At 36.8% G+C, this 23,984-nt stretch overlaps 1 protein-coding gene across 3 annotated transcripts in view; it reads right to left on the reverse strand.

The window, feature by feature from the left end:
• Window positions 1–23,984, reverse strand: part of Lin52 (lin-52 DREAM MuvB core complex component) — a 95,614-nt gene that overhangs the window by 22,000 nt on the left and 49,630 nt on the right. The window contains exon 6 of one of the 3 annotated variants that reach the window (XR_012446101.1): window positions 5,031–5,119. The exons of the other annotated variants lie outside the window; for them this stretch is intronic. The gene's annotated coding sequence lies outside the window, so the exon portion shown is untranslated. The remainder of the gene's footprint in view (window positions 1–5,030; window positions 5,120–23,984) is intronic. 3 annotated transcript variants of the gene reach the window in all.

The raw sequence follows: 23,984 nt of genomic DNA on the forward strand, positions 1-23,984 counted from the left end.
CTTGATCAGTTAAGCTAGAGCAACTGTCCATTTACTTTATCAGTTCAAAGAATGAGCTTTCGGAATCATTGGTTTCTATTATTTTTCCTGTTTTTGGTAGGACTGGGATTGAACGCAGGGCCTCTGCATGGTAGGCAAGTTAGGCAAGCACTCAATCACCCCAGCCTGATTTCATTATCTTTTGATGTACTGACCCTTATAGCTATGGAATGCCTTTCTTCCTCCCTGGTAGTATCACTGGTTTTAAAGTCTACTTTGATATTAATATAGTCACTCTAGCTTCCTTTTAATTAATGTTTGCATGGGTTTTTTCCTATCCTTTTAGTATTAATTTATCCATGTCTTTATATTTAATTTTTATCAATAAATTTTCATTTTTTAATATGCTGGGGGTACATTGTGGCATTTACAAAAGTTCTTACAACATATCAAATGTATCATGTTTGAATTCACCCCCTCATGACTTCATACTTAAAGCTTATCAACAATACATAGTTAAATCTTACTTTTTTTATCCTATCTGATAAGCTTGTTTTTTTAACTGGTGTTTAGATAATTCATATTTAATTATTGATATGGCTTAATATCTATCATAGTACTAATTATTCTATTTGTCCCATATGGTATTTGTTCCTTTCATTCTGCCTTTTTCTGGATCAACAAAGTACTTTTAGTATTCATCACATTTCCATCACTGGTTATTAGCCATGCCTTAACATCTTTAAATGTTTCAGGTAGTAGGCCGGAAACAAGTTATTTTGGTTTTTGTCTGGAAAACATCTTTAGTTTGGAAGAATATTCATATAGGATGTGAGATTCTAGGTTGAATATTGGGGCTTTTTCTTTCAAGTTTGTTATATTTTGAGATAGGGTCTCAGTATATAGTCCAGGCTGACCTGGAATTCTCAAGCCTCCTGTCTCAGCCTCTTGAGTGCTGGGATTACAGCAATGAAACCTACAGTCCTAGTTACTCTGGAGGCAGAGGCAAGAGAATTGCTTGAGCCTGGGAATTCAAGGCAGACCTGGGAAACAGAGTGAGAGCCTCGCTCTTTAAAAACAGGTTTTACTTTCAAAGACCTGTAAAGCCAGCATTTTCACAGTTCCACCCAAACTGTAACTTATTTCTCTATCCAGAAATGTTTCTATTATCCAGTTCATTCAGACTAAGTTTATTTCCTTTTACTCAAACTGAATAAAAACTTAAAAAAACCTCACTAATTTTCCTACCAGAACACTAATTCAAGGCAAGAACTAATAGCATTGCTACCCCATTAACAAATAACTGTTATAACAAAGACTATAAGATTAGGAATAAACAGAAGTATTATAAAAATGGAATGAGTCAACACATAGACTAGCTGTTTATTTAGAAGTTCTTTTATTGAAAGCAAAAAGAATAGATACCTTAATTCTTATAAATAAAATGGTATTTAAAACCAGTTCATCTGTGCTCCCACTTAATCCTACAGTCACAGCACATTCCACTGATGAGGAATCTGGCACTTTTTGAGAGTCCATTTAATTTCTGGACACTTGGAAGTTCTTCTTTAATATTGTGGCAAGTAAGTAAATACTCAACTTCTCTCTAACTTCTCTCCAATGTTCCAAAATTCTGCCCTCTTAACAGAACATAGATTAATGCCCCATTAGCCAAGGCAAACAAAATGAAATATAATAAACCTAATCAAAAGTAAGGAAAACTAGATGAATTATTAGGGACAACTAAGTCAGCAGACAGCCATTCCCCGAATACTTTGAAAGCAATGAAACCAACCTGTTGGGATTCTGTTCAAATCCAAAGGGTTTATAAAAATTGTAAAATTCATAGAAGAAACACACAATGAGTAGAAACAGCATGTGATTCTATATCCAAACATGGATGATCCACTAAAAAGGTAAGTGTCAACTCAACCCTCTCTCCTGGAACCTTTCACCTATGCCTTTATCCTTTAGAGATTTGAGTTGAATGACACTCACTATAGATTGATAATTAGTTTTTTCTCTCTTTTTCTTTTCTTTTAAAAAAAGAAAAAGCTGAGGAGGACAATGTTGGCCTGTTCCCCAGGAGAGACACGAGCCTGAGTGGTTTTGGGAATACATGCCTTGATCAGATTTGCACTATGACTACTGAATGCATGCACCATCCCAGAAACACCTGCTCTCCTGAAAGGCCACCTGGGACTAGCAGAAAAAGGATGCATCAATTCCACTCTCCCCAGAGAGATCACCCAGACCTAATATGAAATGTACAATTCAATGCCACAGTAAAAAAAAAAAGTAAAATCCCACCCACCAAAACCTACAAGTTATCAGAGGTCAGTTTTTACAAAAGACCCTAATAATGAAAATTACCATAGAATTTTACTTTTTCACAATGAATTATAATCCAATTAAATACTAGAAAAGTATCACTTATATTAAGGCAGGAAAGCTGATAAGGAGTAGAAATTCCTTAATCAAGTCTGTTACAACATATTGCTAATAGCTTGAATTTGGACTCTTTACTATCATTGGCTAGAAATACAGTTGCTTCTCATCCAGAAACTGTGAATTATTTATTTTGGATCATAATGAAGCCTCTCACACAGATTTTATAACACAGAAACTGAAACATAAGTAATCATATTTTAATGCAAAATAATTAGCTTCCTTTTACATAAACAAAGGAGAGGTAGACATCTTTTGTTTTTGGCTAATTTATATACATTTTTGCCTATTTTGATTTCCATTTATTTTGCTAGTCAATGTTATTTAGTATGTTTGTCTAATGTTACAACATCTAGTCGCTGCCATCCTTATTATTTATTTCATCTATTTATTAATAATTAAGTTATATGCACACGTATTGCAAAAATCAAACAATTCTATAAGGTTTGTTAAGAAAAACCGCAGTTCCCATTAACTCCTTCCTAATGGCAACACTTTCACCCTGTTCAGCAGATTATTTTATATGACCTCCTCTCTTTCTCTCCCTATTCTCTTACGGTGTTGGGGATCAAACTCAAGGCCCACACATGGTTAGGCATGCACTCAACCACTAAGCTACATCCCCCAGCCCATCTCTATGTCTCTTAATAACTAAATACTCTGCTTGTATTACTTCCTGATTTTTCAATCAATATAAACAGTAATGACACAATTCAAAAAGTAATGGTTTAGTTCTTTCCCCAACTTACTCCCTCACCTTAATTCCTCACAACACACATGGCAAGCACCCCATCGCCTATCCTCTAGAGTTCAACAAACAGTGTCACTTTAACAACAGAAACACATTCTGAGAAATGCTTCATTAGATATTTTTTGTCTTTGTATAAACATCATAGTGTAGTTACACATGGGTTGGAGGCACGGTTCAAATGGGAGCACTTGCCTAGCAAGTGAGAATTGATGAGTTCAAACACCAGAGTGCAAACAAACAAACAAAAAAACCTAACCAAATGAACCACAGTGTAGTTACACAAACCTCGATGGTACAGCCTACTACACATGTGGGCTATATGGCTTAGCCTATTGGTTCCAGGATCATCAAAAACAAAATAACATGAGATTAAACAAAGCACAATGCAATCAACAGATACAGTCAACACAAGATGTAAGGGGCACTGCTGCTGCAACATGCTATACAATAAACTTTTTTATAAGTAGACTACATAATAAATAATGCTTAAAAGTTTAGTAATAATCACTAAGATTATCAAGTATTATGTTCTGTATTTACTAATATGTGCATTATTTTTACAGGACTGGCAACGCAGTAGGTTTGTTTATAGCAGCACTGAGGGCTACAATGTTACCAGGCAATAGGAATTTTTCAGCTCCAGTACAATGAGTTGCAACCACTGCTGTGTACATGGTCTGTTGTTAACCAAAAAAGATCATTTTGTGGCATACAGCTGTACACGGTAGCTTTTCTTAGATCAATAATTAGCTTCCATATTATGGTTTTATAAATGCTACTTATAGATGCACCATGTTGTAAAATAAACTATGATTACTTTTCCTTTCTGGTATTTTTGTTTTGTTTTCCTTAATTTTTTTTTTTCTGGTATCACTGGGGTTTGAACTCAGGGCTCCATACTTGCTAGGCAGGAAAAGGAATGTGTTATATATAAATGTATTCAGTTTTTTTTTTTTTTTTGGGTGGTACTGGAGTTTGAACTCAGGGTTTCCCGCTTGCTAGTCAGGCACTCTACCTCTTGAGCCACTCCTCCAGCCCTGATTTTCTTTGTAGTGTTTATCTCTACTTCAACCAAAGAATCTACCTGCTGTTTAAATCTTGATAATGAGATATATCATGCAGTTTACCAATTTCATAGGCACAGTTAAGTTGGTTTTTCCATTTGTTGCCTTTGTTCTTATTTTTCATGTTAGGGGCTTTTCTCAAACACTGGTAACTTTTAACTGGCTTTTTCTTTCTATGTAAGGACAGGAGATTAAGAAGCTGGGAGCACCCTTTGAGAGCAAGAGTTGAGCTTGTTGACTCAGCTTCACTGCAGTATGACCAGGTTGTAGTTGAAAGTGCCTTTATTCTTCTTAGACTGGTTAGATTCCCCAGAGAAGTCTCTTCTAATCTCCTAACTGGTGGGCGAAGGCCTGGCTGGGGGAAGACGGGAGGTCTCAACATGCAGTGTGCATATAATTCAACACTCCCCCCAATCCTGAGCTAGTCTAGTATCTATCCATTGTGGGAACACTTTGTTTTCTCTCTTTTTAAAACAGACTTAATTTCTCCTTATTTGAACCATCTCCCATCCCTCCACTTGGTACACCAATCTTTAGTGTTTTGTAGTACTGTTAACTGGCTTGGATCTTGACTTTCCTCACTTTCAGATTGTCTTTTGTAGGTCTGTTAAGTTTATAAGCTTTCCAGCTTTGAAAATTTTGCTAGTTTCCTGTTGTCTCGTTGAAAGCTTTTTTTTTTTAATTTCTGGTGCTGGGAATTGAACCCAGGGACTTGTACATCTTGGGCAAGTGCTCTGTCACTTGGGTTATACCTCCAGTCCTTTTGTTTTGATTTTGAGACATGGTACCTTTGCCTGAGCTGGCTTCAAAGTCATGATCCTCCTGTTTTCACCTCCTGAGCAGCTGGGATTACAGATGTGCATCGCCATGCCTGGCTCTTTTTTAAAAAAAAAATATTTTTTAATAAGGTTTGGGAAGGAAGGAAAGCAAATATGCATTAAAGCCATCATTAACCTGGATGCATGCTCTCCCCACATTTATTTTTCACTTTAGATACTTTCAGCTTTCTCCATTATTATGAAAGTTTTGTCATTTTCCCCCTCTACCTGTTTTTGGTCTTTACATTCCATGTTAGTTATACTCCTTCTAGAGACAATTTTCAGAGAGCTTTTGAAAAAGGAGCAATGAGAAAAGAATCAGTGAGGACCCTAAATGTTCTCTGATTGCCTTGGGGCCTGTTTCTTTTTCATGTCCTGTGAATATAAAACAATTTCATCCAGATATTTGCACCATACTGCTCTATAATATACACAGGTAACAGAAGCCCGGTTCCTGATTTCAAGTCCTTACTATTTAGATGGGAAGGCAAGCATTCCTAACAAATGAAGAACTTGGGGTGGCGGGGGGTAGGGAGGAAACAGGAGAGATTAATAGATGGGGTGAATTTGATCAAAGTACATTATATGCATGTATGGAAATATCACAACAAACCCTTCTACACAATTAATATATGCTAATGAAAAAGGAGAAGAAAACTCTGAAAAATAATTAAATGGCCAGAAAAAAGGTGCTAAAGCAAGACAGGAACAGGAGAGTTCAAGGGTAGCTAAAAAAGTTGGGAGAGAGTAACTGTTCTAGAAATATGAAACAGAAGACAGATCCACAAAGGAAATTAGGAAAATTCAATGTGGCTAAGAGACTGGGAGAACCACACTTTATACCCATTCATTCTTTGTCTTCTAATTACTATCACATTCTTTTTAATTTTGAAATTTTGTTAAAACCTATTTATTGAATAATATTTATTAGAACTCCTTGTGAAAAGTAGTCAAAAGAATTTTAGGGAACACTTACATCTAAGACAATCAGAGAGCCAACCAGGCAAGTGCAAAAGTTGCTTTAAGAGAAATAAACATTCAAGAGGATGACCGTTCAAAACCAGCTCCAGCAAAAAGTTAGTGAGACCTCATCTCAACCAACAAGCCCAGCTATGTGGGAGGCATAGGCAGGAGGACTATAGTCCAAAGTTGGGCCTGGACAAAAACATGAGAACCTATCCAAAAAATAACTAAGGCAAAAAATGGCTAGGGATGTGGGTCAAATGGTAGTACTCCTGCCTAGCAAGTTCAAGGCCATGAGTTCAAAGCCCAGTAGTGTCAAACTAAAAAGAAGAAATCAAACATCTACTTAAAAACAAAAATTATTCATCTTGCAAAATGAACTTATTCATTTTTTAAGATTAAAATTTACACAAAGCTTTTACTCACTAGGCCAGCTATTCATTTGCTATCTTTTGGCTCCCAATTCACCCTTCTTTGCCCTGCTTTGTGATACTGGAGCTGGACTGGGCAGCAGGCTACATTTCTCTTCTGCCAGCTGGCTCCATGTTAAGTTTTGCCAATCAAGGGCTCTGGAGGGATATTGTAAGGCTGAAGCAGTGTGTGGTTTTTCTGTGCAATGAAGAGCAGGTTGGCACATAGGGGTCCTCGCCATGCTCATCTTGGCAGTGGTACCCTCACGGCTCAGAGGCAGGGCTCCCTCCAGCAAAGATTCTTTACCAATAATACACTCAGAAGGGCAATATACTGCCCTTCTGGCAGCGGGCAGCATGTTCCCACAGCAGCACGCTTGAACCTCTTGTGGGCACTTCCTTCAAGTTTCTAAGTTCCTTCCCTGTTTGCTTTCTTTTAGCCCTAGCTAGGGTTTGGTGGCTTTCTGTAGCTGCTACCTCTTCTTTTACCCCTTGAGAGGTTAACCTTTTACCTAGTTAACAATTCTTTAAGTTTTTCCTGTTCAAATTACTCCTTAATAGATCCCAGTTGATATAATCATCTCAAAAGACCAAATAAATAGAACACAGTGTGATACTAATTAAAGCCTATCTCCAAATTCTAATGCTAAAAAAATTATTTCTAGCAACTATTATAAATCTAGAGAAATTCCCTAACATGAATTCTGAATAAGACAACAGTAAACATAAGGATTACCCAAACCATGAGTCCTAAACACTGAAGAACAAGACTATGTCAGAAAAACTTTTGTATTTTGTTGTGATAGAATTATAAGATTAGTGGCTGACAAGAACCCAATAGATGAAATAACCTGATTATAAGAAAGCATTTAATACTGTTTCTGCTGGCATCTTCCTTGCAAAATTAATTAAAACTAGCCAGGATATATGAGTCTCATGAATTGAGAACTGGCCTCAAGACTGCAAGGAGTGATTATAAACTACCTTAAATCACACTGAGCAAAGTGTCTGGTAGAATTGGTTATAATCCAGTATTTCCATTAGCACTTGGGAAAGTAAAGAGTAAGTTAATTAATATTGAGTTGATGTTAACTAGAAGGGACTTGCAAAAACTAGTATTGCCTAAAGTATAAAAGATTTAGAAAAGTGAAAAAGATGTACAAAAAAAATCTTTCCAAAAGCTAACCTCTTTCCCTTTACTACAAATGATATATAAAAATAATTTTCACTTTGAGATCTCAAAACCTCTCTATATGTACATGGTACTACATAAATTGACAGGGAAGAATTAAAGTTATTTTTTTAAAAAAATCTAAGTTAATTAAGAACAGTAGCCACTTTGAAGGACCTAATTCCTTTCAGTCTATAGAATTATAAACTCATAAGAGAGATGGATGCTTCAGTCCTCCCACACACGACTATATCACACAGCATCTTGAGTTAATGCCAGTCTCTCTTTCTCTCTCTCTTTCCTTCTTTCTCTCTCTCTCTCTCTCTCTTTCTTTCTTTCTGAGACAGAGTCTCAGGGTGGCCTTTAACCCACAATCCTGCTGCCTCTGCCTCTTGAGTGATGGGATTAGAGGCATGTACCCCCATGCCCAGCCAGCATTTACTTTTCACATGGACTTGTGTTAACACTGTAGAACTTTGAGAATGTTCCTTTTCCCTGTAACCCAGTTCTCTGCATACTACATCTACATAGTAGATATTCAGTACATGTTACCTGAATGATTAAGTTAAAAAACACAAAACCCTAGAAAATCCTTAAATTTGAGTTACTACCTTGATACCTTAACAAGGTTTAGTTTTGATTATGTATCTCACTTTAGAAATACTACCTGTATTAAAAATTCTTAAAAAACAGTGGTCTTTAATCTTTTGGGGGTTATAAACTGGCAGACATGGTTGGTTAATGACTTAGAACTTATATACATATATATATATATATACACACATATATATGTATATACAATAGAGGGAGATAGACACACATATCATACATACATAGATAATTTGTGGTGTTGGGATTGAACCCAGGACCTTTCTCATACTAGGCAAGTCCTCCCTAACCTATTTTTTTTTATTAACAAAACCCTAACCTTATTCAGGCACAGGTTGATTATGCACCTAGTGGAGGCTGGGGTTCTTCCAACCACAAAAAATAAACCTTTACTGGTCTACCTAAGCCAATCATTGTAGCATCACTCCTCTTGACATAGACTAATTTAGGCACAGAAATGTGACCAACATGGTTCAATGTGAGAGAGATTTGGCTCAGAGCATCTGAGCTTTCTCCCTGATAAGGATGCACGGAGAGGGGAAACAATTTTCTATTTCAATTCTCTAGTAGCAGTATTCTGAAATACTGTGACGTGAAAACTATAGCAGCCATTTGGAACTATGATGGAAGTTAACCTGAGAAAGAATTGAATGGGAACTGTGGTCTCTGATGATATGCTGAGTCACTGAATTAACTAGTACTAAAATGAAGCACCTCTGGACTACTTATTACTTTATGCCCTATTAGTTAAGCTTTCTGTAATATACAGACAAAAGCATCTCAACTGATAGGAGGCTATATTAGTTTGCCAGGGCTACCACAACAAACCATAACACACTGAGTAGCTGAAATAAGAGAATTTCTATTTTCTCAGAGTTCTGAAGGCTAAAAGTCCATGAGCAAGGTATTGGGAATGGTTCTTTCTGAGGGCTCTGAGGGAAGGATATGTTCTAGGCTTCCCTCCTTGTCATGTAGAGAGCCCTGTATTTCTTTACATTGTCCTTTCTCTAGGCATGCCTGCCTGTGTGTCCACATTTTCCCTTTACGTAAAGATACAGTCACATTGGATTAGGGCCAACACTAAGGACCTTTTTCTAATTTGATTACCTATATAAAGACCCTATTTCCATGTAGAAATGTGGCTTAAAGTGGTGTCTTTGTTGCAGGCAGCTAGATGGATGCTCTGGGATAGAAGATTAAACCAACAATTTAGCTATGGATAATCTGCAGAAAAATACTAAACACATGCATATATACACATAAAATTTTGTTAATAATTTCAGGAGACTCATGAACTCCAGGTTAATGAAATCTGCCCAAACAAGATAGATACATGAGCATTATCTGCACACATACTTTACATCAGTAATTATCTAAGTAGCAACATTATACTGTAGATGGTTATTATTTATTTATTTATTTATTTATTTATTTATTTATTTTGCAGTACTGGAGTTTGAACTTAGGGCCTAATGCTTGCTAGGCAGGCACTCTGCCACTTGAGCCACTCCGCCAGCCCCTACTGTAGGTAATTCTAACGATACTGTGTTATGTGTATACAAAGGCAGGCAAGAGATATCTTACTGAATAAAAGCTATACTAAGATTGCCAGAAAGCTTCAGAAAAGGGGAGTTATCAAGAGAACCTTCTCTTAAAGAGACAGAGTCAATGATATTCTTTATTTTATTAAAAAAATTTAGAGATAATTTGGGTGAGATTTTTAACCTCACTCAATCTTATAATTAAATGAAAAGATACAATCGACACTGAATTTTACTAATAAAAGTAAGATAACACATTTCACTTGTATAATCCATTAATGTTAAATAAGGCTTTAAAACATGTAACTTATAATAATTGAGATCCAACCACTAGGAACACAGAGACTTTTAATTGGTTGCTTCCTAGGCTGCAGCAAATCTATGTTGTTGATAAGGCTGGAAGGAGCACCAAGGCCCTTCAAAATGGCTGGAAGCAGAGAGAAGAGAGACCTAGAAGGAAAAGTATAACCATCTGGATGCAATATCAATGTAATTTTGCAACATGACAAGGACTAGAAAATTCTGAAATTTTGTGCTATTTGGTTCTGAAAAATAGCATTTAAAATTATTAAGGGCCATTCATGAACTGTAGCAACCAAGTTAAATAAGATTTCTTCTTTATTAAGAGAAATAAGATCATACTAGAGATAGGAAGAACAAACACACTTTTCTCCTTGTCTTAACAAGATTTCCTCCACCACAGTTAAATTAAAGAGAATGCTGTAAAGACAAATCACGGAAAATTTGATCATCAAGATGTTTCTGCAGAAACAAAGATTTGGGAACATTTCAATACCATCTGGCAAATGATGCACAAAGTCCCTGATTACAGAGACCAAGAAGTTATACACTTTCCCTTCCACGATAAATTCTCAAGAATCAAGTGTAGAGCTCAAACTGAAATTTGAAACAATTTCAAATTTATTTAAAATTGTCTGAAGGCTAAAAGTAGAAGTTTTCTGGAAGAAACTGGAGAGTGGGTTGATGTTATAAGGCCCCTTCTGTGAAAGCTTGAGGAATCTAAATTTTATCTTATAGGACCCAAGGAGTCAAAGAACAGCAGGAATATGATATGATTATTTAGCTTTGTTTGTTAAAGTATCTGTGGTAGAAGTTAGACTTTTTTCACCATTATCCATGTCACCTAACAGATGCTCAATTAATACTCATTAATTGACTGGCCAACTAAAGCTTTAGAAAAGGGTTACTAAGAACTATAGATTGACATATAAACAAGGGTTAGTCCAAAGTATTCAAGGCTTGATTTTTGTTTATTATTGCTAACCAGGGGCTAAGTACGAGCTATAACTAAATGATGCCAATTCTTTACTTATATTAATATGACTTATCTGGCTTAAAATAGAACAAAACAAACCAATAACCTTGTGTAGAGGAAATAAAGCCAAGTAAGATTGTACCCCAAACATCAATGTTTATTTCAGTCCTTAGCCCTGTTCTCACTTGGCTGTACAGTCTCCAATCATCCCTGAAATACAAGTGATGGGGCTTTCCTGGATCCACCAGTTAAGGAGAGGGAACATTTATCTGCCATCAGTTCATGGGACACCAATCTCCTTCCCACTCCTCTGATTATGAGCAAGCAGGATCTAGAGAAAAGGCCTCAACAGCAGCTTTAAAAATAAATAAATAAACCCAGCCCCTTCTGCTTCAGGAGTACAGAAAATATTGGCATTAATTCAAGAGAAAGTGATCTGTCCAAACAAAAGCCAATCCAAAGGAGGAGCAAACCCCACAAGCTCTAGCCTGGATTATTACTAGTAAGATAGCACACTTGTTAAAAATGTATATTTTAATTTTCTGTATTGCAAAAGGCCTCAATTTGCCCAGGGAGCCAGCTAAGCTGCCATTTTCTACTACGACAGACTCTAATCTTTATTTAATAGATTTAGCATCTATCTTTACTAGAGTGGTCTCTAAGGAAAAGGGGAGGGGAGAATGAAGGGGCAGAGAAGAGATGATCTGATCTCCCCTCCCCCCCTTCATCCATCCAGTGCTCATGTTTGTGTTCAAAATTCAATTACCTCCTTATTGATACTTCACAGAGATATTTAAGCTGCAAACATGAAGCCCTGATTTCCCAAGGGGCCATGCCCCTCTCTATTTCACTGCTCTGCTTCCCCCAGGGTGAATTCCTGAGGCGTCCATATTAATAGGTAATCAGTCACAATTCATTTATTAAACAGCTAGCAAGGTTTATCAGCCTGTCCTGATTAGCCCAAAGAAACTACTGAATTCCTAATTTATTTATGGAAATGTAAGTGTCTTTTTGAATTCCATTCAGGAGCTGCAGGAGTGTTTTGGTTTAGCATACAGAAATCTAACAGGCAGCACAAGCAGCAAGAAAGCTTTCTAGGAAGAAGAGACACTGCTTGGCAGTAGAAGGCAAAGAGCCAGGGACACACACCGCAGAGATTCTTCTAGCCACTGGATTTGGGTCCTCATAATCCTTGGATTAGTACTTATTTGATTGCTTTCTGTTTACATAAAAGAGTTAGAAATGTTGTCACTAGGCAGCCATTACTACCCACTGTAACACAAATCAATCTCAGGGATGTTGCTTTTTGACTGGCAAAAAAGTGACCCTTAATGGAGTAGAACCGAGGACCTCAGTGATTTAAAAGATAATAATTCTTAGCAGAGGTAAAACCAACACCAGGCTGGAATATAAACCAAACCATTAAAATAATACTTTTCAAATATTCATCTTAAAATGGTCACTAAACCAGACTGTTTTACTCTTATACTGCTCTAGGCTACCATGACAAAACAACTTTGTGTATAATTTTCACAATTCTAAATCAATTAACAATTCACTCCAAATTGCCTGTTACTAATTAAAAGACCAATACAGATTAAATAAAGCTATTAGGAGTAACATTAAAACCCATCCTAATTGCCCAAATGGTACAATTAGAAAAGAAGCTGTTTTAGGTACATGAGAACACATCACCTAGACTCTTGCTTCCAACCAGAATTAGAACTGGCTTCTTACAAAAAAATGACAAAATACAATAAAATGTGAAGAACATAGTCAATGTTTCAATGCCAAAAAACTGGTGTTGATGTTTATCCTTTGGTTATCCACCATTAGTATTTTCAAATCCTAATCTGCCTTCCTCACAGAGCTCACTATGATTAAGAGCAACCTTCCCTCATAGCCTAGTGTATGCAGTGAAGGCAAACCATAATCATAAGAAAACATCAGACAATTCCCAATCAAGGAACATTCTACAACACGCTTGACCAGGACTCCTCAAAACTGTCAAAGTCTTCCAAACCAAGGAAACTGAGAAACTGCCACCGCCGAGAGGAGCCTAAGGAGATATGACTAACAGTCATATCCAGGTCCAGGTCTCGAATGAGACCTGGAACAGAAAAAGGATAGCAAGGAAAAAATAAGGAATTCTAAGTTAATAATAATACAAAAAGTGTATGTATATGAGATAGGAAGTCCCCTTCACAATTTTCTGTATATCTAAAACTATTGTAAAATAAGGTTCTTTAAAAAGCAATTAGTGACAATTTACTCACAAAATCAGAAAGCAACCAAAACACAATTAAGTAATTTTTATGGGTTTACAAAGATGATATATTTTTGAAAAATCACTTTCCATTAAAAACAGAATTTTTTTTCTTTTCTTTCTTGTGGTACTGAGGTTTGAACTCAGGGCCTCATGCTTTCTAGGCAGGTGCTCTTCCACTTGAGCCACTCCATCAGCCCTAAAAACAGTATTTTTTGAAAACTGAATGATAACACATTTATAAATGAAAAATTTCATATATATTTATTTATTTTTCATTAACAGGAATAGCAAAAATACATTTAGATATTTCTATATTTAGTTATTGGTTTCAAATGTATTCTCCAAAAGATACTATTGCCATGAAAAATGTCAATGGCTATTACAATTCCAATGGGAAAACACTAAAACACAGGTGCACACAATATGCACAAAGAAAAAGGCAAACCAGTCTTAATATTAAAGTGTGATGGGAGGGACATCTGTGAATAAATTGTAATATATTTTCAAACCAGAGACTAACACTCATTTAGATTGCATCTTATTCTACTCCTTTCTTTGAGATGAATTGTCAAGAAATGATTTGCTTGTGCTCTAGCTAAAGACAAAATACAGACTCAAGTCAGAAGCATCAACTCCTTCCACTCTAAAATTAGTAACTGCATGTGTTAGGATTGTTAATAATTCCAGGGTGAAATATAATAATTTTTTTCCTTTAAGGCCTAATGTCCTCATTTTAAGTATCCAATACATAAAAATACTACATATGGCCCTGGCTTATGAAATACTAGATATGGAAAAGGCAAAACTCAAGCACACCATGGAAGGCAGAGTATTGTATACTAAAAGCAACAGTGGTGGAGTCAGATGGCTTAGATTTGATTCACAGCTATTGGACTAGTGCAGACATTTGCCAATCTTAAAATGGGGTTTATGGTCAAACTTACAGGGCTGTTGTGAGGCTTTAAACTACATATCTAAAACACTTTGCACAGTGCCTGTTAGTAGGGACTCATATAACGATGTCTGTTGAAGCTATCATTATCAATGTTTTACAGCAAGTAACCGATGACTATAAGCAGAAAACTTAAGGAAACAAGTTAATTGAGCAGTATAAAAACAATGTAGAGTCCATCTGTCATCATTAACAGAGTACCCTAAAGACAAGGTACCCATTTTGTATACTCAGCCACCTACAAAGAAGGCACAGTAGTTATTATTTACCACCTATATCTCATGGATAGGAAAAAAGAAAACTTATGTAGGTTAAATGATTTGCCCAAAGTCACTAGCTCATAAAGAGCCAAGTCAAGACTCAAGTGGAGTTCTCCTGACTCAACAAATTAGTTAGTAATTGGTCATATCCTATGTAACAGGCATGCTTTTTATCTTCTGACTGGCTAATTACTCATGTCAAATTTCTTACAACTAAAATCCCTACATTCCAGATATCTTAAATCATAACGCTTTCCTCCAGCACTATCATTTTAAGAATATTTAACTATTAAAAAAGACTATTCAAATAACATTTCATTTATATTAAACACCAAAAACAAGACCAGTCAACTTTTTCTTTTAATTTCTGCTCAACTGCATCATAATCTCATCAATAAATTTCACTGACATCTTTGTTCAAACAGTTAGTCATGATCATAATCCTGACATATACATATTCCTAAATACAAGATAGGAAAAAAATGAAAGGACACAGCCTAAATCCTTTGTGAATATTCCATCCACTAACACCCTCCTAAAGTAATACAATATTAAACAAACTCCTTACGGGCTTTTACGTGGAAAAATATGTCCTTTAGATTTGTAGACTTTAAATCTTGTTGATTCATTCAAAATCATAATATGTGAAACAACAAATAACAACAACAAAAAAAGTTTCTGGCTTTCTTGTCCCAGTATGTGACCTTTTTTGACTCCTACTAAAAAAAGTTAAGAGTTACCCCCCCACCCCGCCCCGTACCCACATTTTCACTAAAAACTTGAAAGAGAATACTGCCATCTACTGAATCACACTCATCACTATCCTTTCTGTATTTCAATGATACATCACTGTCATTTAATGACACTCTGAGAGAAAAATTTAGTACTAAGGACGTTTATGTTCAAAACAAACCTTCAGAGCTGGAGGTGTGGCTCAAGGGCAGAGTGCGTGCCTCAAAAGTTCATTGAGTTCAAATGCCAGTACCACCAAAATCAAAACAAATAAAAACAAACAAATCTTTAAGGCACAAAAAGTTGTAAACATTAATAGCTGCCAATGATTAAAAAAAAAAACCCAGAAAATAATTTCTATTATTCTTACCCCATTACATAAGACCTGCTTAAGAACTATTTTGAAGCCTGGGGGGTGGGTTTCCTTCATCTTCAAAACTCTCTTTTCCTAACTAGTTGGAAAACTAGTGACACTTGGTATCCTTCATTCATGAGCTTCACAGAAAGGCTATAGGAGCTATATTTCAATTTAAGGGCAGACTGGCTATTAAACTTGAGACTGAATTTTTCCCCTATTTTTACCTCAGCCACTGTTTCTCTTTAAATTTGTAAATTAATTTTTAAAGTATAGCACCTATACAGAAAAATGTACAAATCATAAGTATACACGAGAAATTTCTCAAAATCAAATACCACTACCAGCACCTGAGGAACATCCCTCAAGTGCCCTCCCAGCCATCACCATAATACCAAGGTAACCATTATTTTGATTTATGTCACCATAGACTGGCTTTGCTTGTTTTTGAACTTTATATAAATGAAACTGTATGTGCTCTCTGGTGTCTGGCTTTATTCACTCAATGTTATGTTCCTGAGACTCATTTGTGTTGTTGCACAGAGCAACAGTTTATTTTCATGGCTATAAGAATTGTATCTTTGTAAAATAATTGGCACTGAGAGGTGATAGGTTAAAAGTGATTAATACTTTTCTTGTGGGCAGGGGTTCTTCTTGCAAAAGTGGGTTGCTATAAAACGAGGGCAACTCTCATTTTGCTTCCTTCTCATGAGCCTACTTGTCCTTCTACTTTTCTACCACATTACAACATAGCAGGAGGGTCACAATAAACACAGCTGCCCTATTTTGGACTTCCAGTCTCCAGAACTGTGAGCTAAATAAACTTTTCTTTTTTCTTTCTTTTTTTTCTTTTTGTGTCACTAGGGTTTGCACTCAGGGCCTCATGCTTGCTAGGCAGCACTCTTAACTGCTTGTGCTACTTTGACAGCCCTACACTTCTTTTCTTTAAATTACCCAGTCCTAGGTATTCTGTTATAGCAACGGAGAACATACTAATTCAGGGACAATAGTTTAACTGTAAATTATTTCCAGTTAAAATAATTTGAGCCACTTTCTCTCTCTCTCTTTCTTTTTTTTGGCAGTACTGGAGTTGAACTTGGGGCCTCATGCTTGCTAGGCTTGCTAGGCAGGAGTTCTACAGCTTGAGCCACCCTGCCAGCACTGTTTTGTCTCCCCCCACACCCAAGATAGGGTCTCACTAACTATTTGCCCCAGCTGGCTTCCAACAGGGATCCTTTTGATCTCTGTCTCCCAACTGAGCCACTTTCAGCTGGCCACCTGTGGCTCACCTCTAATCATAGCTACTTGGGAGGCTAGATCAGGAAGATTGTGGCTTGAGGTCAGCCTGGGAAAAAACTTCATAGATCCCATCTTAATCAATACTTGGGCATGCCTGTCATCCCAGCTCCACGGGAGGCTGAGATCAAGAGGACTGTAGTTTCAGGCCAGTGTGGAACTCAAACCCTCATCTCAATGGAAAAAAGCTGGGTATGATGGCACACACTTAATAAGCTAAAAAAAGACGATCATGGTCCAGGTCAGCCTGGGCAAAAAGCAAGACCCTGTCTCCAAAATAACCACAGTAAAAGCACTGGAAGCATGGCTTAAGCAGAAGAGCATCTGCCCAGCAAGCACAAAGCCCTGAGTTCAGACCCCAATACAACAAAAAAGGATTTGACACACAATGCAACAGGCAGGAAGTACTTAGGGAAAGTGAAGTCAGATAGTTGCTGAGATCAGGACACCTTTCCAGATTCTGGGTCTCTATCCTCCCTCTTAAGGACTATAATCTTATTAAATTCAAGAATTGCTAGAATCCTATTTTCAGAATAGAAAAGCCAGTATCCTATGTCACTGTACCCAATTTACCAGCAAGTTTCTTCCATCCAGGTTCTCCTTAATATTCTTACTCTAATCAATAACTCTAGCTCCTACATAAAAATAGATTATATAGCTTTGTTTGTTTTTGCAGTGCTGAAGATAGAACCCAAGGCCTTGCACATGGTAGACAAGTGTTCTACCACTGAGCTACATCCCCAACTCTTAGTTTTCTGGGACAGTGTCTTGCTATGTAGCCCAGATGGGTCTCCAACTCATAATCCTCTTACTTTTGCCTCCTGAGTGATGGGATCACAGGTATACAACACTATGTCTGGCTGAGGTTATATGTTTCTGAGTACAAGCTAAGTCATTTTAGGTAGAATTCAAAGACATTTTTATGCCATAACTTCCTTCTTATCTGACTGAACAGAATGTGTTCAGAAGTAGAGGTTTCTGAAAAACAAGAATATCATGGGAATTGAATTGGAATTACTATAATAGGATTTCTCCTATTTATAGTGACAAAGGCCCTTGTCAATAGTGTGTCAATATGATGCCTAACCTCATTCACGTACCGATCAGGCCTGGTGCAGTCTTATCTCATCATATCTCAACGCTGGTAAAAGGAAAAAGGAGACAGCTGCCAGAATATTTAATACCTATGAATTTAGAGAATTGCTCTACATCAGACTAATCATTTTGTAGACTTATAAAAATATCTGCTACAAAGGGGGTTCTGTAAGTATGTGTCCTTATATGGCTAAGGGTAATAAAACACTGCACAGTCCTGGGTCAAAGTCTGCCAAGCCATAACTGATATATATCAGAGCTTATTTTAAAAAATTGTTCTTGCTAATCTTTTAAAAGAACCCTTACTTAAGTAAAAATTAACTGTAACAGTAGCCAACTGCATCAGGGCTTCAACAATGAGTTGTGCCTAATGAAGATTCAAAAATCATCACTGCATGTCATAAGGAGGCTGACATTTAATATGGAAGAAGACTTAAAAGAAAGAAAAAAGAAAAGAAAAATCATATACTTTAAATGAAGGGTCTCTGAAACTCTGATAGGTAGTAAATCCATTCAGCATAGAAAGCAGAAATAACCAAAATCATTGTCAAGGTACAAGTGAAACTCACTGTATGCCAGACATGGTGGTCAGAGCTACTTATCTCTTTGTTGCCATTTACAGATTTAACAGGGTAAACCTACAGAGGCCTCTTCATGGCTCGGTGGTCAAATCATGACATAAGATTTGGTTCTCTAACTGTTTAATTACTGGTCCATATGTGGAGGAAAAGACAAACTGTACTATCAAACTGAGCTGCCAGCAAGGGAAATGGACATGAGAAAAAGGACTTGTGCAGATTAATCCAATTGCAACTGCTACACAGAATGTTACATTTTACACAAAATCTTACAGTGAAGAGGGAAATAATTAGCCATTGATGATTTATTTCTTCATTCCAAATTAAAAACCACTATTTAAAAGACTCCCTCCATCCATTGTTAGCTTACTCTGATCTTTCAAGTCTGAGAACTTCTGTACTACTGAAGTGGCCCTTAGTATGTGCTCTCTTGCACTGAGAACATCTCTTTACACACTTGCCTTGTTCCTGGAACCAGACTGTAAATGCCTTCTAAGAGATGCTTGTGTATTTGACAACCAAGGCCCAGCACATTGCTTTTCATAATAACTTGTAATAAATGTTTTATTTATTATAATATCCAAATAAATAATGTGAACCCTTGGTGGGGTCCCAGATGTTAAAATAAATACTAGGGATGATCAAGAGTAATTTTAAATCTATTTTGAGAAACACGAGAAGAAGGAGTGAGGATATAAAATCTTTTTTATACAATTAAAAAGAGAGAGAGAGAAACCTTCAGTTAAAAGCAGACCCAGGCCTATAAGGAACTTCTTCAAATTCTTTTGGGCTTCCTGGACAAGTTTTTCTTTTTTTCCCCTTCCTCTTCTTTTTCTCATACATTTTTTAAAAATTGAGATACAACTTATATACCATAAAGCCAGCACCTCCCTTTTTAAAACTATGGAGAACTACACATAAAATTTACCACCTTAAACTTTGTGTGTGTTGTGTGTGTGCGCATGCGTGTGGTACTGGGGTTCAAACTCAGGACCTTCACCTTGAGCCACTCTACCAGACCTTTTTTATGATGGTTTTTAACGAGATAGGGGCTCACATAAATATTTGCCCGGGCTGGCTTCAAACTGAGATCCTCCTAATCTCTGTATATGTATATATATATATATACATATATATATATATATATATATACATATATATATATATATATATATATATATATACTCACTCAAAAGTGTAATTACTAGCTCATATGGTAATACTATTTTTAATATTTTTGAGGAACTGTAATACTGTTTTCCATGAGAATTGTATCATTTTACACATCTAACAACAGCACATGAGGGTTACAATGACTTCACATCCTCAGCAACATCTGTGATACATCTTTTTTATTTTAACCATCCTAGTGAGCGTGAAGTGGTAGCTCATTACGGTTTTGATTTGCATTTCTGTAATGAATAATAATGTTGAACATATTTTTATGTGCTTACTGGCACATTTATATATCTTCTTCGAAGTGTCTATTCAATCCCCATCTTTAAAATGGGGTTGTTTGGCTTTGGATTACAGGAGTTCTTTATATATTCTGGATACAAGTGCCTTATCAGATGACATAAGAGTTGTTTTTCACTTTCATAATGGGGTCTGCGAAGCACAAAAGTTTTTAACTTTCAGGAAACATTTTGCCTTTACTGACTAATGCTTTTGATGTCATATCTGAGAAATCACTGCCTAATTGAAGGTCATGAAGATGGCCTGTTTCCTTGTAAGAATTTTAAAGATTCAGCTCATATTTAGCTCAATAATCTTTTTTCACTTAGTTTTTGTATATGGTGTAAGATAAAGGGTATAATTTTAATTTTTTTGCATATGGATTCTCAATTTTCACAGCACCATTCATTGAAGAGACTATTTCCCCCGCACTGGGTAGTTGTGAACCCTCTTCAAAAACCGACTGATTGGTTGGGGGCATGGCTTAAGCAGTAAAGCACCTGAATCGAAAGCAAGAGATTCTGAGTTCAAACTCTAATGCCTTCCCCCTACCAAAAAAAAAAGTTAAAACCAATTGACTGAGCTTGGCTCATGCCTGTAATCCTAGCTACCTGGGAGGCTGAGATTTGGAGGATCAAGGTTCCAGGCCAGCCAGGACAAACAGTTTGTAAGTTCCCATCTCTAAAATAACCAGAGCAAAATGGGCTATAGGTGTGACTCAAGTGGTACAGTGTCTGCTTTTGCAAGCACACCCAAGTCCCCTCAAAAGAAAACAAAAAAACACAAAACAATTGACTGTAAATGTGAGGTTTTGGTTTTTTTTTTTTTTTTTTGTGAGACTGGGATTTGAAATTGGGGCTTCACATTTGTGCCTCACCTCTAGTCCAAAGTGAGGGTTTGTGTCCAGGTCCTGAATTCTCTACTAATTATGGTAAGTATTGGGAATTCAGTGGTAAAAACCCTGGATGCATGGCTATTCTTAGAGCTTATAAGAGTTTTTTTGTTGTTGTTGTTTAGGTTTTGGTTTTTTGGGTTTTTTTTGCAGTACTGGGGTTTGAATTCAGGGCCTGCACCTTGAGCCACTCCAGCAGCCCTTTTTTTGTGAAGGATTTTTTGAGATAGGGTCTCACGAATTATTTGTCCAGGCTGGCTTTGAACAGCGATCCTCCTGATTTCTGCTTCCTGAGTAGCAAGGACTGCAGGTGTGAGCCACTGGTGCCTAGCTTAGAGCTTATGGAATTTAAGGTCACACTTCCACACTGCAGTAATGTTATGATTTGGATACTAAGTGTCCCCTCAAAAAGCTTGTGGGTTGAAGGCTTGATCCCTAGCTGGTAGAGCTATTCAGAGGTGACTGGATTATGAAGGTGCTAACTTCATCAATGGATTAATCCAATGATGAGTTCATAGTTGAACTGGCTATGAGCAGGTGGGCGCTAGCTGGAAGAAGGAGGTCACTGAAGGTGTGCCTTTGAAGATATGTCTTGACCCCAGGTCCTCCCCTCTGTTTCCTGGCTTCCATGACCTCATGGAGCAGCTTTTAGCCATGACCTTCCATCATGATGCTCTGCTTCACCACAGGCCCAGAACAATTGAGTCAAGTGACCATAGACTGAAACCTCTGAAACTATTAGCCAAAAACTTTTCTCCTTAAGTTGGTTTTCACACAAATATGCAGCCTTTATGAAAAAATTAGGTATTCCCTACTAATCTGAGAACCTCAGGACATAAAAGGAGTGCCTTTCTAAACAGTGGTAGGCCAATTTAAAACAAAAAAACAAAAGACAACCCTCAGATACAAGGCAAGTTTTTTTGTTTGTTTGTAGCAATACTAGGGCTTGAACTCAGAGCCTTATGCTTGCTAAGCAAGCATCTGCCACTTGAGCTACATCTCCAGCCTTTTTTACTTTTAGGTTATTTTTAAAATAAGGTCTCACATTTTTGCCCAGGGCTGGCTCAGATGAAGATCCTCCTACCTATAGCCTTCCTTATAGTTGAGACTGCAGCATGTGAATCCACACCTGGCTTATTGATTGAGATGAAGTTTTGTTAACTTTTTGCCCAGGCTGGCCTCGAACCACAATTCTTCTAATTGCTGCCTCCCAGGTAGCTGGAATTACAGGTGTGAGACATCACACCCAACACAGGGCAAGATTTTTTGTTTTTTTGTTTTTAATGGACTCACTACATAGCCAAAGTTGGCCTTGAAATTAAGATCCTCCTGCCTCAGCCTACCAAGTGGTAGGATTAATTATAAGCATGTGCCACCACACCCAGCCATGGCAAGGTTTTCTTTGGGGTAGTTTTATAAACCCTTTGTACCAGAAAGAGAAAAATCTCTAATTTCTCAAAATGTTGAATTTCAGGGTCCTGCAGTCATGTACACTATGGAAAACCATCCTTAATGGCTATAGTTCATAACTTTAAATCCTGAAGTGATGTCCTTTCCCCTTAATACTGACTTTTCAACTGGTGTATAAAACACAAGCTTAATGTATGTGACTTTGCCATACTATAACTAGCATCATAAAATGCCATGAGCACAGATGTCAAATTTGGTAACATCTTTGATCATATAGGAAATACTCTTTAATCTCTTGCTGGAAGTCAGGTGATCTAAAAGAATAGATGCTTTCTGTCATGCCTTATGGAAGGGGATGGTATATGACTTTCAGGAGATTATTTGCACAGACAATGAAGAGGAGTACACAGTTAATACCGACAAGGCAAGAGGGTGGCAAAGGTTGAGAGCACCCACACAAAAGAGATATGGATGAACTGAAAGAAAAGACTGAGAGATACGTTGGCAAAAAATGGCAAAAATGATGACACTAGAGAATTAGAACTTTAAGGGGCTTTCAAAAACTTAAAAGTTTTAACCTGAAAAGCTGTTAAATGACACCATAATCAATTATGATCAATAAATAAGAGTTTTAAGTACTAAAATCTGCACTGGTTTTGCACTAAGGAATCAAATCAAAACACTGCTACCATTCATAGAGTTCTTTAGAAAAAGAGAAAAAGTTGTTACTTCTTGAAAATGCCCTCTTAGAATACTGTTTCACAATCATCTCCCTTATTTCCTCTACCATTTGCCTCTTTTCTCTAAAGCTAATGCTGAAATGTGACTTGTTCTGTGGTCGAGTTCACTTTATGACCCACAATAACACGTAACTGTCTGGCATCACTATCTTCAGTTTATTTAAAGTGATGCTAAATAACTCACATAAGTTCAAGTTAAAGTCTCTACTATTAATTCAACATGTTATACTGTAATATTTATTTTAGTGGGAGAATTACTTCAGCTACCTTTAATTATGGAATAATTTTCATCAAAAGCCCAAATGGGTGACTTAACGTATTTCAACACTTTCCTGCATTTTAGAGGAAAGACTATGTGCTCAGGGTTTTCATAAACTTAGAAATTCATAAAGTTACCTCATCAAAGTCAAGGTCCTATCTTGAAAGCAATAATTTAACTGCCTAATTTACCTCAGAAGTTCCAGACACTCATTTTAAAGGCAGATTTTGTTTTAAGTTTTACATTTAAGGAGAAATTGTTAGAAATTTGAGTAAAATTTGGCAAGGGAAGATTAACTCTCAGAATCTTTTTTACTTCATTTTTCCTAGGAGACTGAATAAATAATTTAACAGTTAAATATAATTGGAAGAGTTAAAAAAAAAAATTAGGATCTGGGATGTAGCTTGGTGGTAAATGCTTGCCTAGCATGACAAGTCCCTGGGTTTGCCCCCAGAACTGGAAAAAACCAAAACCCACTTCTCCCCTCCCCTACCAAAAACCAGGGCTAGGGGCATGGCTCAAGTGGCAGAGTGCCTACCTAGGAAGCACAAGGTCCTGAGTTCAAACTCCAGTACTGCCAAAAAGAAAAAAAAAGTTGGGGGGAAGGGTGGGTAAAGGAGAATGATGGAAGGGCTGAATTTAACTAAGATATATTGTAAGC

This window comes from Castor canadensis, chromosome 3 (genome assembly GCF_047511655.1).
Source record: "Castor canadensis chromosome 3, mCasCan1.hap1v2, whole genome shotgun sequence".
NCBI classification, from domain to species: Eukaryota; Metazoa; Chordata; class Mammalia; order Rodentia; family Castoridae; genus Castor; species Castor canadensis.